This window comes from Rattus norvegicus, chromosome 3, assembly GCF_036323735.1.
Source record: "Rattus norvegicus strain BN/NHsdMcwi chromosome 3, GRCr8, whole genome shotgun sequence".
Lineage (NCBI taxonomy): Eukaryota > Metazoa > Chordata > Mammalia > Rodentia > Muridae > Rattus > Rattus norvegicus.
The window spans coordinates 25,743,840-25,761,815 of NC_086021.1; positions in this window are offsets into that span (position 1 = coordinate 25,743,840).

Below are 17,976 nucleotides of genomic sequence, written 5' to 3' on the forward strand. Positions count from 1 at the left end.
GTACTCCAGGAACTGCCCAGGCTCTGGCTCCTCCAGTTCTGATCAACAGGAGCTCAAAGCTCAGATTCTGCAGGCAGGGTCTGATTATACAGAAACAACCATAGCTGTGGTAGAAGGTGGATGTGATCAGCTTCATCTCCCGTCTTAAGCAGGAACCCAAGCCTGATTGCTGCTACCTCTGGAGTTGTGGCTGCTGCATCCTGCTCTGCTCTGGGGCTGGCTGGAAGCCTCTGGCTTCCACTCTGGGCTCCACTGCAGCTGCACTCTGCACTTCCTACAGGCATGAAGAGGTTTTATATGGAGCAGCTTTGTTCAACATGAAATCAGGTATACTAGGTTGCAGTGGTCACCTACCCAGGATGTTACAGGCCCAGTCCCTCAGCCAATGGACTTCAACACAAAGGGCTGACCTTCTGGATTTATCCCATTCATTTTGCTGGGAGAAGGGCAAAGACATGCATACTGCAAACAGTTGACATGCATTTGCCAATGCCAGTGTCCATAGGCCCTCTTTAGAGAGAGGGGACTCCTTACCTTGACAGAAAGAACACAGGAAGAAACCAAGTGACAAAAAGAAACAGGAGGCAAATGGATGGCAGTTCTTGTCGAACAAGAGACCCATACTCTCTGCTGTTATCAGAAGACAAAAAATTCTGTATATGGGTTGCCTCTACCTCTGAGATTTGACAATGCCCTCACCTTCATGATCAAACTTTCCCTTAAATCTGGCAAAGGCCCTAAATGTTCATCTAAAATTACATTGTGCATAGAGGCTGCAAAAATCAGGAAGGGTAAAATAAATGTGTCAATGAAAGCTATGAAAATTGGACTAACCTCCTACTTTTTGCCCTAAGGGTCAGATGCCCCCCATATTGAGATGTTCACTAGGCAAAAGTTACTAGCCATTCCCCTGTCACATTCTTAAAGACCCTGCAACAGACCCAGAGGAATATTCACAAGGCTGAGCCCTTGCTCATGTCTGAGCTTGACCAAAAGTTCCAGACTGGAAATCTTATGTGGACAGAGAGGATCCTGACACAGAGCTTGGAACCAATGGTGAAAACCCATACATTGTGGTCCTCAGCACCCAGTGTCACCACACCCTGCTAAACGGGGATACAGAATATAGGTCATCACCAGAGTCTCTAACCCACTAAAGACAAAACAGACACAGTTCTTATAATGATAGTTTTCTCATTTTCTTTAGATTTATATGTTTCATTAATCGTTTAATTAAGCCATACATGTTTGAACACATAATCATTTTAAAATAATATTTGTATGATTATAACAAATTTCCAAGCTTAAAACTTTAAAGTCATATGTTCTTAAGTTACCAAATATTTTCTATTACTTCATCTCTCTTGTCTTGATCACGCAGCAAACTTGTTTTGGCACAAATTACCACATGAATGCTAGAGCCCAGTTTCATATGCTATTCACAGAATGATGTCATGGTAATGATGCCAGCCACAGTGGGCTTCCAACCTCAATAAATTGTACTTTTCTTATGTTGTCTTTTTTTGTAGGAAAGACATTAAACCCTGATAATCCAAAAGATCAGAAGCAGGGAGCTCATAGCCAATCTAAGTGCTACCTCCAATTCTATCAGCTAGAAATGGGACCAATCTGAGGTCACTCCGGGGCATCTCCAGGGAAAGGGTACATATTTAATGTTACCAAGCTGCCTGCTAGTAGTTCCTGGGTGCAGATTCCTTTAGTCATGCACAGCAGATTAATTCCAAGAATGACAGTCAAATGTTTTTCAGGCCCCAGAGACTACATACCCTGCTCTCACTAGCAATTTGCCCAAGTGTTGAGGAGCCAAATCTGGACCATTAGTAGCTGGTTCCCTCAAGAATTGCAGGACTGAGGGGGATCCACTGCAGGGATCGGACTCACCCTGTAGACTCACCCAGCAGTCAGTGTGGCTCTGCTTCTTGCATCTTGAAATGGAGGATTTGGATCTGAGAAGGCAGATCCTCTAATGCAGTGTACACAGGCAAGTGCCTTCACGATCACAGGGTGTGTGCACACCTAGTTTTATTGGCATAAAAATGTTTTCCAACTTACACCACATCCCAGGATTTTGAGTGCCCCCTATCAGTCTGCGTCCTCAGTAACACTTCTATTGTTGGACTTTTCTGTTTCTCTATTCTGGACTTGTTATCTCACTGAAAAAAAAAATTCTTTTTAGACAAACTATGAGGTGGCTTTGAACTGACTATGTAGTCCTGGCTGACCCAAACTCACAGAGATCCTCCTGCTTCATCTTCCCAGTGCCAGGATTACAAACATGTGCCACCATGACTAGAATGTCTCTCCTTCAAGTCTGGATATGTTTTACATGTTAATGTTGGTGTTGTACATACAGTATACTTAAAGACTGCAATTTGGAGATTCTCTTGTTTATGAAGCTTCCTCTGGACCCTTTCCCTATTTTTAACATGCCTGCCTGGTCACACAGATTTGTAGATGTCCTACCACATGAGTTCCTTCCCCATTACTAAATCACATGCCCGAGAATCAACTTAATGAATGGGTGTATGTTGGCCAACAATTGGAGGCCACAGTCCACCATGGCAGGTTGAGCAGCTGTCTATATATTATCCTCTCTGAGAATGCAGAGAGCAATGAATACTTATGCTCCACTCCCTTTCTCTTTATATACAGTCAAGGCCTATTGATTGATCAGTGCTGTTCACTGTTAAGATTTATTGTCCAACTAGCCTGACCCCAGCTAATCTCTCAGGGTATCCAGAAGGTTATGTAATCAAGATGTGGTACATTTCTTTAGGCTCTTGGTTTTTTGTTTTTCTTTGTAGGTTGTTGGTTTTTTTGGTTTTTGTTTTGTTTTGTTTTGTTTTGTTTTTGACACAGGATCTCACTCTGGGCTGAAGTTTGTCTTCACCATGACTTATTCTCTGTCTCCAGGTTGTTAGAATTACAGGGCCTAACTACCACATTTGCCTGGAAATCTCCACAGACCTAAATCTATTTGTTTCTTGGTGATCAAAAAGAGAATCTAACAATGGTCAAGCTAGGCCTAATGTCTTTGCTCCCTTCCTTCTGCCTGCTGATTGGAATGTAGAAGTCTTAGCTATCTCTCTAGTACCATGGCTTCCTGTGTTCCCACCCACCCCCATGACAATAATAGACTACACCCCTGAAAATGTTAAGCCAGTCCCAATTAAAAATTTTCCTCTGTAAGAGTTGTCATGGTCATGGTGTCTCTTCATAACAATAGAACATTGACTACGACACTGGTAATATGTCTGATCTTAAACAACTGTAAACTCAACCAGGCATGATGTTAGTAGAACATCCAGGTGAGATGATGTTGGGGCTACAAGGTCACAGAGAACCCCAACCAACAGATACCTGTAAGGTCTCATGGGCAGGTCTCTGTTTTCTTTAGTGTCCTCTTTCCGTCTATCTTACTGATTTTTATTCTCCCTATGAACAGAGTGTAAAAATACATTGCCTTTACTTCTAAGTCATCCTTAGCCTTCTCTTTAAGGCCTGAGTTTATGGGACAAGGTTTCTTGCTAGAATCTTCACCTTTGGTATATTTCTAATCTCTGGACTCTTGGGCCCTGAAGAATAAAATAAGAACCAGGTTCTCAGAGACTCTCAAAGAGAAGAAATGAAGTCCATGAACTCAGTGAAAATTTTTATCGACCCAAAGTCAAACTGATTCAAATCAACGCTGGCCCACTAAATTATCAGAGCATCTTCAAGAGAGAAAGCTCCCAGTACTGGGGACAAAAGTTGAAACTTGAGCTTTTAATCTCATTTCAGATGAAAGCGATGTGGACTGGGAGTCAGAGGCAGGAGGATCTCTAGGTTGCGTTAAGTCTGGGCTGTACATTGAGAGCCTTTCTCAAAAGAACAGCCATAAGGAAGTGACATGGAAACAAGCTGTCATCTCAGGGGATGTCACTTTATATGATTTGGTGATTTAATCCTATGAAAAGAAACTCAGATATGGGGTGACAGTCTAATGGCAGAACTTTGTCCAGCACAGACAAATAGAAGGACAGGAAGGAGGGAGGAAGAAGGGCCAAAGATGAGCGATGTTACAGGCATTCAAATGTTAAGAATGCTATCCCTAAGAACAGGAGGAAAGCTAGCTGTCCCACACTGTAGCAGTGCTTACAGTTTACTGCAGTTCAGAAACTGGAGATGATTGTCCGTGTGTTGCTGTACAGAAAGGACTGGAACAGTAGCAAAGACAGTGGCTGCGCCCATTTTATGGGTGCTTTAGAGCAAGACACCTTCTGAAGAGGTTTCCAAATAAAAATGTCCAAGTGGTACCTCTGAGCTTAAAATTTCATAGCTTAGGTAAAATCAGATTTTTCTTATTTCCAAATGAAGTTTTGAAGGTTTTCAAGTTGTTCCTCTAGAGGGTGCCCAAGTGCTTGAATATTCTGACAGTGAACCTCTCCAAACGAAGTTTTGAAGGTTTTCAAGTTGTGCCTCTAGAGGGTGCCCAAGTGCTTGAATAATCTGACAGTGAACCTCCCCAGGCATCTCCCCAGTGGTCAACGTTTAATATGGGATCAGTTAGTTATTTTTACACAGCTCTTTTTCCTTGTGTGAGTGAGTTGCCCCTTGTCGAGAACAGCTTTCTGTTTTCCTCAATGAGGAGTGTTGTTCATTTGTGAGCCTTCATTAACTCAAAGTGAAATGGTTAAAAATATTTATCCTGTTAGAATAGGCTGCATCATTTTCGCAACTCATTAAAAAATGACAACAATGATAACAAAACTCTGGCTTTTGAGATGACGTATACTAATTCACATTGTTTACCTAGCTGTAGTGCTATATGAACACTACTTAAAAGGCAAAATAAACTTGGTTTATATTTAAAAAAAAAAGGTTTCAGAGCTGCAGAGGAACAGCCTTGAAAGATGCTACTGACATGGAGACTCCAGGCTCAGCCTCAGGCCATGAAGAAGATAACAGAACACAGAAATCTTCCTGTTCCTGCTAGCGCTGTGGCAGTGCACACCTGCCCTCCTGATGCTTGGGGAACTGAGACAGGAGAGCCTGGAGTTTGAGGCTACAAAGGGAGGCACTGTGCTTTCTCATTACCAAGTCTACTATAGCACAAATCAGCACAACTCAGAAATGGGTCTCTCCCGCTCTTGCAGTTGCAAAGGGAAATGGGATGTAGTTTTGGACAGTTCTCAAGCTCCATCTGAGTCTCCCCTCTCCAGCTCTGAGCCCAGTCTCCCCAGTTTGTTGGATGTGAATTCTATGATCCCAAATTAATTAATTAACCCTATAATTCAGCTTTTCTCAAAGCCACTAAGAACCAGAAGCTAAACAAAAAGCCACGGCTTCTTAAGAACTTTTTACTTCTTTTGTTTTCAAGGGCCCAGGTCACCATCAAGGAGACTAAAGCTGGGGTAGGAAGAGCATGAGACGGTCTCAGAGGTATTGGGCCTGTACTGGGAAGATCTTTTCAGATACCCCTGGAATGCTCTGAACTCACAGGCAGGGGATTTAGAGGTGGGACTCTTTATCCTAGTAGCTAGATGTGGAAATGGCACTTCCTAGTCCTATTTGGGGATGGCTTGCCCAGGGAGCTTGGCTCAGTGGAGTGTAGAATGAATGCCAACATTCTGGTGCAAGTGCAAATGTCTGCATGAAGTTCTCAAAAAATCCTTTTATGGTCCATCTGTTTGGACACACCCTGATTCCAAACCTTGTTTTGCCTCAGGATCCACATTCTTAGAAACTTGCTAGCTTGCTGAAGACTTGGCCTGCTTCTGCCTTCTGTTCTGCAACACTGACTGGATGCTAAGATTCATTCTTAGGCACTGTGACATTTGAGCCTTTGCAAAATATATTATGTTTATTTACGCCCCCCTCTGTGTGTGTGTGTGTGTGTGTGTGTGTGTGTGTGTGTGTGTGTGTGTGTGTGCACTTGTGCACATGAATTCCACTGTGCATTGTGTGGCATCAGTGGATAACTTTTGGGAGGAGTTCTGTCCTTTGGACCTGCTTCCAGAGATCACACTCAAGTCACCAAACTTGGTAGCAAGTTTCTTTACCTGTTGAGCTTGTTGGTCCAGTCTGAGCTTTCACTGAACCCTTAGCCCCTCTTTCCCCATCAGCCACAAGAAAGCAATCTCTGCAGGGTTACTTTTGGTCCTACGTGACTTTCTTAGGTCCCAACAGCTAAACATTTTAATTAGAATTCAACATAGTAACTAAATTGCTAAATTTAATAGGAATTACAGAATGTGGGCTTTTCTGATTCTGTATTGCTTTCCATATTCTTAATATCCCAGTCTTCTATACAGTAGAACAGTCATCATTTGGACCTATTTGGTTTCCTTAAGATACATTTTTAGGAAGATTTTACGAAGTTTGGATGTTTAATTTGCTCCTCAAATACCAATTTTCAAACTAGGAAGTGTGAGTGTTCTATGAACTTCAAATGAGAACTCACTCAATAGATTTTTTTAAAAATTCATTTGAGTCATTCGAAAGCTGTTTCTACCTCCTTCTTTGCAGGTCTCAGAATTCCTGGGAGGCCTTTTGTTTTCCTAATGAGAAAGCAGACTGTGGTGGAGCAGTGGATGCACTGACACTGTCTCTCCTCTGGCTGTGCCTTCCATGCAGATGCCTGAAGCCTTGGAGGGGCTGAATGGTAGAGTTTCCTTGTATCTTCCAGAGGAGAAGAAAATACCGTCCAGAATCCTTGTGACAAGCACTCGCTTGCGATTGAGCAAGTGTCATGTTGCCTGTCATCTGAAAGGCAGCAGAGAAGCATCACCATTGTGTCCCCACTCTAAAAACAAAATGCAAGTCTCTGGGCATGCTGGTGGCATCCCACACTCCCCCTGACCTGCTGGCTCATCCTGCTGCATAGGACATCATCTGCACTTGGAACTCCTCGGTCTCCACCAATGGTTCTTCAAGTCTCAAGTCATGTACATTTTCAGATCATTGAGCTCCTCTGCACGATACTGGTGCTACTAAGGCTGGAGACGGTAAGACATGTGCACATCCAGTGTATCCTCAAAGGCTTCAGTCCTTCGTGAGTTTTAGGTTACCTTCATGGTTCTCATCTTTCTTGCTATCCTCTATGACCGGAGATATACTCAGACTGCCGTTCTAAGAGGTCCTCAATGAGGCTCAAAACAAGAACCAAGGATAGTGACTGATGGTGCTGGAGGATAGCAAACATCCAATAGTCAGCAACATAGAAACTTCACAGGACTCTGTGGACTGTGTGGATGACAGTGCACATCCTTTAAATCCAATCTCCAGGTTTCAGTGACTTCTGTTTGCTACAGTGAATGGTGTGAGCCTTGTCTAGTTTACTACCAGGCAAAGATGGAGTTCTTAGAACTCCCTTTGAAAACATTTAGACATGTGTAGAAATCAGGAAGTAAAGACTGAGTGTTTTGAAAGACACGAGTCCTGCCAATGGAACTATGCAAGCCCAGTGTTAACATCCTCCATGACGTTCTCCTTTCCTTCATGTTTATCTTTGCCTTCCTTTGAAGAATGACCTACAGCAAGTAACTTGCCTTCCAAAGCCTCTGACTTACAGATCCATAAAGAAAACAATGAATTTCAGATTTCAAGTACTAAGTATTAGTCAGAGTTCTTCAAAGAAATGAAAGAAATAGAACCGATTGTATATGTCTCTCTCTGTATGTGTGTTCTGTATACACAGTCATATGATGCACAATGTTTTTTTCAATAGTGTATTTCACACTCAAGCTACAAAACTGCCTAGGAACAGTTTTCTCAGTCTGCATTCCAGCCCTTGACTTACATGGGGCTCTCTATGTGTGTCTAATTGTAAAGCCAGTGTTATGTTTGAAAGAAATCTCAAAACAGTAGAGCTCACAGTTGAGATCTAGTCAGCCTGACAGCCTGAGAATTAAAAATGTCACTGACAGATCAATCCCCCAAATCAAGCTAGGAATCAACCTTCACCTATATTCCTCTTTCTATTCAGCCAGCAACTGGCCAGATGTCACACATACATACACACATACACACACACACACACACACACACACACACACACACAGGAGCAGTTATGTCCTTTAGTCCACCAGTGTGGATGCTAAGCTCTTTAGAACACTCTTCCAGATATAGTAAGACATACTATTTAGTCATCTCCTGGGCATCCTATGCCTGACCAAGTTGACGTGCAATTACTAATCACATGATGTTCCCCAAATACAATGGCCTCAAGAACAGGAACTGAAAATTAGCCAAGCTTTATGTCTCAGTTCTAAAGCTGAGGGTATCAATATGTTTTCTGTTAAGAAATCCTAGACTATGTATAAACTAAACTTGTACTGATATGCTGATGCTACAATTAGAAGTGGGAAAAAATCACTTTTGAACTACAAAATGAGGATTCCAATTTACTAAGCCAGCCTGATGGTCTAACTGCAGAAGTAGAGACAGAAAGGCAACCATCCAGTCATATGTCTGAAACACAGAACACAGTAGAACTGCTACCTCTCTCTGTCCAATACTGGAAACAAACAAACAAATAAACAGACAAAACTGGTGACTTGAATATGTGGCGACTGAAAGCACGCAGCCCAGAAGTGTAATTGATAAGATATGAAGTTCTAAGAATGTAAGACTCAGCTCTGGTCTCTTTCTTGTGACAAGTCCACCTTTAAGTAGGGATTACTCACCTCCGTAAGCCACCTGTCAGGCAGACAAACTTCCCTGCACCTGAGATCAGGGTATGCCCTTCTTAAATGTTTGCCCTAAGCAAAAGTCAGGGGCTTCATACTGGCTGTCTCACATTACTAGGATGCATATCCTACGGTTTGAGGGGTTGTCATTGAGGAAGTGATGTAGACAGAGCTTGTTCATCAGAAACTAGACTGTCCACACACCTCTCTGAGAATCCTCTCACGATGCACTACAGAGTTGAGGTGGAAACTAGCAAGATAAAGGCAGAGGGGTCTGGGGTGTGGATCTCGAATGTTCTCTGGTATCTATTAAAGTCAGCAGAGTCTGGACACCATGTACTCATGTAGTGATAAGCTAGAGACAATTACATAGAAATAGTGCCACAGAGGCTTTTGTTATAAGGGGAACATGAAAACAGAAAGAATATAAAAGCATTTGGAAAGTAAACACAGTGGAAACAGCATCAGAGCCTGCATATCCTTCTCATTCCCCTAACCACATGGGATGAGATGATATAAGATGGAGATGCCACTTTGGGAGGCAGCGTTGAGGATGCTACTGGCCTGCAGTTTACAGCTTGAAAGAAAACTAGAGGAGTTTCATACCCACTCCATCGATGCTCTGCAGAGTTTAGCAGTGGGGTGGATAGTACTGCTGTGGGAAATGAGCCTGCAGGCTTCATAAGTAAATTCTGCTTGCTTTATTTTGCTAGAAAACCCTCTGCACTCCAGTCCCCAAGCAAAGAAACATAAACAGATAATCCAAACTTTTTAATAAAATCGGTTCTTCCTCTCTCTCTCTCTCTCTCTCTCTTTCTCTCTCTCTCTCTCTCTCTCTCTCTCTCTCTCTCTCTCTCTCTCTCTCTCCTTTTGTTGGAGGCTGGATTTTTTTCAGTGATGCACAAACTTTTCCTGAGTAGCCTATAGATCAGCCTGGTTTCAAAGTCAAGTGATCTGCCTACCTACCTCTGTCTCCAGAGTGCTGGGATTAAAGGTGTGTTACCGTTTCTTGTTCTCTGACACTTTTCATTGTTGTCAAAAGATAAAATAGAATTCATTTTTATTTATTTTTTGAGTGAAATTTTGCTGCCTACCAAAATTTGATTGCCTTTCTAAGTAGTTTATCGGTAAGTCTAGAATGAAATAAAAATGAATTGCTGAGAATGGGAAAGCTACAGATGCCTTTCCTAGGTTTTGCTTTGATGTTCTACTGGAAATACGATTGTGGTGACGAGAGAACTTACTGGGGCTTCCTTTATGCAGACAGGAAAACCGTAGAAGATCTCAGGGAATTCTGTTTCTTGTAGTGTTCAGGAAGGAGAGGTGTCTTATTATCTTTAGTGTGATGTTTTCTACCATTTTGTACAAGGAGCTTTCCCACATGTTGTATTTTGGTTCTCAAGTTGGAGCATATTTTTACTTAGCATTTGTCCTTGGCAAATAATGTTTTGTAATTCCTTTTAGTCTCAACCTTATATCATAGGATTGTAAGCCTTGTGCCTGACACTTAAAAATGAACATGAAACCCTACTTGTTTTTTAACATTCGTTCCAAAACTTAATAATAATTGGTGAATTCCATAGTATGCACTATGTTCCAGAACTCTTTGCTAAGTGGTTTCCCATTTAATATCCCAAAGCACTATTTAAATTTGGCGTACAGACAAAGGAACAGGTTTACAGAGATAACAATACTTGGTTGGCTCACATGGTATAAAAGGAACCAGAATTTTTACTTCCCTTTGATTCATAACGCAGGTCCTAACACTTTTGTGAGCTACATTTTAAAAGGACAAATTTTGCATTTTTGCCATATATTTGTAAGTGTGTGTTCCTCCAAATTACTGGCAGTATTTCATTATTTCTGCCCAAGAGGATGTTGTCTGATTCCTGGCAGATGTAGTGGCTGGTGTTTGCAGGATGATGGGATTTGGACTCCAAGCCTTATGATCACACAGCAAGTTCTTTTAACCAGGAAACCATGTGTCTAGCCACCAGATCTGTAGTTTATAAACAAGTGAATATAGATTTAAACATGGACACTAAGAGAGGAGAAACACACATGCAAGCATGAAAGGCATGCGAGAAGGAGAGGCAGATGTGGGGAAGTGAGCTGTGTAAACCAAAGTCAGAAGTGAGCGGCAGCCAAGAACAGATGATTTGAAAAACCTTTAATTAATTTATTAATCCATTAATTGATACATTATCATATTCTGTGTGCATATGCATATATGTGTTAGTGTGCATATGGAGGACGGAGGACAATGAGTGAGGAGGTCATCCTCCTACCACATGGGTTTTAGTAATAGAACTTGGATCTCCATGGTTGATGACAAGTTCCTTATCCCCCTTTTTAAAATTACATGTGTGTGTGTGTGTGTGTGTGTGTGTGTGTGTGTGTGTGTGTGTAGAGGGGGAGGAATTGTGAGTGTAGATGTGGTAGAAATTATTTAATCCCAACCCAGGTTTCCTCCCCTGCCTCTGACCACTTCGTTCCCAGATAAAAGACACCCACAAGCTTCATATTTACATTAAGCCTTAACCAGCACAGGAGGTGGGCAGCCATGGACCCTCTGGCTGTTATGTCTGTTTCCCTGATAATAATCCCACTATATAATTTGCTGTGTTTCATCTGGGCTGCTCTTAATTCCAATTAGCCAACCCACATGACCCATGGTGGCTTCCTCCTCCCTTCACTTTCTTTATTACTCATGGTTCTTCTTGGATGCCTGAAGTCCTGGGATGCTAAACCCTGCCTGTGCCCAGCTGTTGACTGTTGGAATCCTTATTCACTTATCAGAAATAATTTGGGGACACAAGTTTCCATAGTATCACTTGGGTCTACATGTGGACTCTCTTGTCTCTGGGACAATCAGGCCGTGGAGGCCTGCAGTTAGCATTACAATACAGAGCAACAGACCAAACCTCAAAGCATGGAGGTCAGGGCCATCTGGTAGGAGTCAGGTTTCTGGGTAGGTCCCAGGTAGTGAACTGATTATGTCAGGCTTGGCCACACAAGAACCTTTACCCATTGGGCTATCTTCCTGGCTCATGAAAAACCTTTTACAGGCTAGTTTGGTCCTGTGGCTCTGCATATGTGAGCTTGCATGTGTGCAGGGCAGAGGACAACCTTGGGGTTTACTCTTCAGGTGCCATCCACCAGTTTTTATAAAATGGGAGTTTTCATTTGACTAGGAATATTGATCTGTCTTAATAACCAGCCTGGCTAGCTGGGTAGGAAAGATATGGAGTCTCTGTCCCCCCAGCAAAAATGTGTGCCATCAAACCAGGTTTCTCTATTGTTGTTATTTTAATTGGCTTCTTGTGTTTGGACTGAAGTTTATCATCTGAGTTTCTGGCTCCATTGCTTTCCATGTAAGCAGGAGAGGACAGAAGAAAATGTCTGTGATTGATGTGTGTATTGTATATGATTGTCCTTGAGTCTAGTATAAAAGTGAACCAGAATGTTGCTTTCTGGCTCAGTCTTGCTTGGTTACACTCAAGGTTTAAGAGGAACTTCTTGAAGGTTTAATTATACAACAAAGGCTGGCTAATTCTCTAAAGTCCCTGACTCTTACATCTGAGATTACTAAGAATTTACTTCCTTTCATTTTTCCCATTTTAGGCAGACTGAATTATGTAGCTGAAATGTGGAATAAATTATTAATACTAAAATTATTAAGTGTTTTTAAGTTAATTAGGGCACAGGCCAAACTATTGGAAAAGACTGGATCTGGTGCAAATATTAAGAGTTTTCCCTTGCCTGTGATAGCCCAAAGGTAGGCAGCCAATCCACAGAGGGCAGCATTTCTCTGGCTATTCAGGACCATGGGTCACTCTGTCTGCTTAGCCATTCTCTAGGGATTAGGGTTGACACTATTTTTCTTTAATTTAGAGAAATGTCATCAGGCGACTGCTCCTAGCTTGCCAGCTGCAGGGCACCCTAGGGTGGTTCGGTCACTCTCAGCACACTGAGATACAGAGGAGGCAACTTCCTCAAGCAGAGGATCCTGGTGCTCTGTCTCCCAAATAAGCTGCGAACCTGAGGACGTGGACTTCATGGTCATTTTCTCATGAGAAAGTAACTTTGTTTATAGCTTAATTAGACAGCAGCACCTCTAACACGTCTAAGAGTTGGACTGCTGACAGATTTCTCAGTCTCCAAGGAGGTTTGGGTCACTTTGATCCAAGATGTGCTATTGCTAGAGAAATAGCAGCTGGTGAGAACTAGAAACGGTGGGAAACTTTTATCCTGCTTTGCAGGATAATGCGACACTCAATTGGGACCTCAATGTACCAGACTGTAGCAGTGAATTAATTAAACAACTTTGGCTCCTTAGTACAGTCATGGCACCTGCCCAAGAGTTCTCTGGTTTTGAGAATGAAAGACACATTTCTAATTCTCCTGACAGCTACCATACATCTCCCTTCCACCCAGCATCCAAGGTTTCACACCTTTAAATCTATGTTTTATCTTTGCTGCCCTGTTACCGTCTGGGAAACACCCCACTCCCCCAATAGGATCCCATTCCCTTCTACCTACATCATAGGCTGCTTTCTCTCCTGTAGCTCTTAAATCTGATCCTTCTAACTCTGGATCATGGTGACTCTCTTCATCCTCTCCTCTCTCCCAACCCCATGACCTGTCTTTCTGTCTTTCTACTCAGCCATTGGCTATGGCAACTCTTTATCATCAGTTGAAGCCCTCAGGGGCACTCAGGTAACTTCTGACCCTGTAAGCCAGCCCCAGTCACATGTTGTCCCTGTGAGAGCTGCCTCGGTCACACTGTCTGTCCGCAGCAGTAAAACCTTAAGTAAGTCAGAAGTTGATACCAAGCCCTGGGTATTACTGATAAGCCTGACCATACTTTTGTTTGGAAGAACATGAATTTTGGGACTTTGGATTTGGAAAGCCACGAAATGGTTTGAGTGGGGTCCAATGAGCTCTCCTGGCAGGAAGACTTTGTGGCTGTGAGTGAATTTAACTGCATAGACCTGGCCCAGGAGGCTTCAGGGGAGAATAATTTCAGTGTGTGGCCTGGAGATTGTTTTTGTGGTGTTTTGGTGAAGAACGTGGCTGCTTTTTGCCCCTGTCTGAAGAGTCTGCCTGAGGCTAAGGTGAAGACTCAGATTCATTGCAGAGACAAAGGAAGTCTCAGAAAGTCCCAGCAGAGACTTTGTTCTCTGGTTAAGTCTCAGGAGGAGAATTTTGGGCAAGTGCAGGGAGATTAGTATAGAGGCAATATATAATATATTGTTCGGGTATTAAAGGGGCACCCACAAGTGAAACGGAGTCATGTCTGGACCCAGCACAGAGGCCCTAGCAGATGCTGAGCAGATGCCAATGCCCACATGTACTCAAGACAGTTAAAAACTATGCCTGTGTGAAATCTTCTATACACCCATATACAGATGTTCACAGCAGCACAGTTCTTTCATGACGGCCTTCGGTCTGGCAGTCCATCCACTGACAAATAGCAAAGTAAAATGTTTGGTGATATATGGAAAAGGGCTCGGTGATATAAATTATTATTAAACGATGAGGAGAAACTGGGACAAGGGCATGAACATGAGATCACGATATATACCGACTTTCTAAAAACACATATATTCAAAGACATGAAACTGTGACCAGGACAAATGCCCTGTTCTGATTGAATGCAAAGATTACAAAGCTATGATGCTTGCCCGATTGAGGTTACAGGGACCTTGTCGCTATAGCAACCACCTTTACTTGGATGGACCCCATAGAATAAGGAATTACTTCAGTGAGGAAGTTGTGCTCAGTGGTTTGAATAAATCTTGTCCCCACGGAAACTTGCGGTAAAAAGCGTGATGCTTCCGTTCGGTGCCACAAGAGCAGGCTGTGTTGTCTTTTGGATCTGTGCCCATTTGCCCTTTTGTCTTTCTGCCATGTTAGGGTGCAACGTGAGTCCTTCACCAGATATAGCCACCCATCTTGGTCACCCGGCTCCCAGAACTTGGAGGTAAATAAGCATCTTTCCTTTATTAATATTACTATTAATTATTATTTATTATTCTTATAGGGAAAGACAATGGGTTGAAAAATGATGAATAATCTCTGCTGTTAACAGAAGTGTCAGACTTTCGGCAGCTCAGAAACAAAGACGACAATGCACACACACACACACACACACACACACACACACACACACACACACACACACACGTCAGCCTCGAGTCCTGTGGAGCTACTTGTTGGGAGAGGCAGGGACATGAGGCAGGAGTCTGCCCCTCTCTGATGGCCACCTAGCTTGTGGCTCACATCAAGTGCCTGACACATCTGGTTGTCAAGGACACAGAGAATCATGGGATGGTGGAGTGATTATGTCGACAACTGCTGGGGACACTGTGAGTGTCCCAGGCTTCCAGCAAGAAACAGCAAGGGCTTTTAAATATTTTTAAAATGTGTTTTTATTGTCTCAAAAAAATAGCAAGAGAGGTACGGTGTTTTTAAAGTCAATAAATAAAGCTATACCAGGTGGCGCCACCCTTGAACCTAGAGAGCTAAGTCAGAAAGCTCGTGACATCCAGGCAAGCTGGGGCTGTAAAACAAAACCCTGCCAAAAAAAAAAAAGTAATAAGAACAGAAAAAAGTAATAAAAAGGGGGAAAATATTGCTGTAAAAAGCTTATAATTACTAAAAAAAGTAATAAAAAGAGGAAAATATTGCTGCAAAAAACTTATAATTGCTAAATAAGAGCAAACAGAAAAATTACTCCAAAATGTACTATCTGAGCTAACGACCAGGGAATATAGTATTCCTGCAGTTGCAAAATCTCTCACAGCCATGTTCATCCATTTCCTACCACAAAACTGAGACTACTCTGTAGGTAATGCGCTGTCATCTACATCAAAACATCCAATGTTATACATGAAGAGCAGCTCAACAACTTCCCTACGTTCATGTTGCACTCCCTGATCTGTTGGAGCGACTGTGGGTGTCTCATGTGTCTCCTCACCATAGAACAGTATTTCCCCACATTAAAGCCAGAAATATTGTGGAAACAACTCCAAAGAAACCTCTTTGGACCTTCTCTCATCCACACTACGAAAAGAACAAGGCCATTTGCAAAAAATGGCAACAGTGTGAGTCCTGAAAGGTCAAAGGAGGAGGAAGAATGGAGGGTTTGCAAGCCACTCACTTCAAGAAATGCTCCAGGACTTAGGTACACACTCGCAGTGTGTCAACAATGTTGTCTTGAGGAAAAAATACACAACGGATAACATATTACTTGACAGATCCACGCCAGAACGACTGAAGCTACGTCGTAAAGACTCGAGTCGAGGAAGTTTGCTAATTGAGTTTATAATGTATGGAAATTATATGATGCTTCCCCTTCGCTCCCCATCATGAGCTTGGTTTTTGGTGGAAGGGACGGTGTCTGTGAATGTCACCCGTGTTCCCGTGTCCCCTTTGATCTTCTTTTCTGACACCTACAGTGATGGGTGATGGAGGGAGTAACCGTAGCCAACAATTAATTATTCTTTACAAGATGAGCTCCAACGTGAGCCCAATTAAAGAATTTCCGGACACCTCTTCCTTTCTAAAACCAGTACATTTAATGAATTGAAGCCCCCGGCCTGTCACTCAGGCTTTCGTTCCCGTGCACGCTTACAGAGGTAACCACTGCCCTTCTCTCCCCGTCTGGAAATACCAATTGTCACCCTTTAAATGCTCCGTGTCCTCCTGACCCCTGGAAGTTTAACTTAGAGGCTTTTACAGCTTGTTCCTTGAGATGACACCATCTGGAAAGGTGTTTCTGGGGACAAACATGACTGCGGGGCATTTTAAGCAATAGAACACCGGTCCCATATGCAAGGCACAGCACTTGCAAGAACGAAGCAAATGCTCAACTTCAGCCTGGACTCGGAAAGAGGGGTCTTGATGGACTCAAAGCTTGAATTCTTCGGACCCTGCTACAATTTCTCCATCATAACATGAATAATAAACAAAGGGTTTCAAACACCACAACATTCCAACATCTTGTCAAAAGTGATTATGTGAAAGGTCACAACTGTGGCATGTGACACCTATGGGTTCCAACAGGAACGTACTTCACCACACAAGACTCAGACACCTCACCCCATCCAAGCTTAAGATCCCATCTGACAGATGTGTGAAGAAAGGTTTCAGTCATGAACAGCTGTGGAAACTGCAAACATGAGGCTTGGGAAGGACATGACTGTTCAAGGGGCAGCATGCAGAAGAGATTTTATGATAATCTCTCCCTGGTTGTGTTAAGGGCTATTGAAATCTACACATGTGAGAAAATTTCACACACACACACACACACACACACACACACATACAAACACAGAGACACACATACACACACAGGCACACATGCACACACAGGCACACATACACATAGATGCACACACAGGCACAAACACACACAGGCACACAGACATACACACACACACATAGGCACACACACACAGACATAGACACACACAGACACACACAGACATAGACACACACAGACACACACACACATGCACACACACACACACGCACACACACACACAAAATGAGATCTAACATAATTTCCAAAATGTCAATAGGTGACTTTATTTCACAGATAACAACTTCCGATTTAGAACAACCAGCTCTATGGTTCTACAATGGAGGCTCCTTGGGCGAGGCTGGATGAAGATTCCGTAGTTTTCCTGAACCAGTGCTACATTATTTTTTTAATATTAAGGGCTTTTTTTTTCAGTTGGTTGTTTTTGTTTTGTGTTTTGTTTTGTGTGTCAGACTGGATTGAAACCTCTAGACAGTCTGATCCTGTGGTTTACTTTTCCTACACATTTAAACACAGTTAAACCTCAGGGATGGCTACCTTGAAATTCTGTTGCAAAGTAGCAAAGCTCCCATGATCTTTAAGGTAAGAATGGATTCTATCAGCTGATAAACAGGACCCGGGGCTCGGACCCAGCAAGGAACGATGTGGGACTTTTTGTCTTTCTTTTTTTTTTTAATTTTTTGTTAGATAATTTTTTATTAATTGCTTTTTGTATATTCTTTTTTTTAATTTTTTATTAGATATATTTCTTTACTTACATTTCAGATGTTATTCCCCTTCCTGCCTTCCTGTCCATCAGCGCCTATTCCCTCTCCTTCCCCTCCCCCAACTGTTTGTCTTTTTAATTGAAAATAGTTTCTTCGCTCACACGATATACCCCAAGGAGAGTTTCCACTTCCTGGGATGCAATAGGAGGGAAGTGTGAATCTTCCTGGGAAGGGGAAATGGAATCCAAAG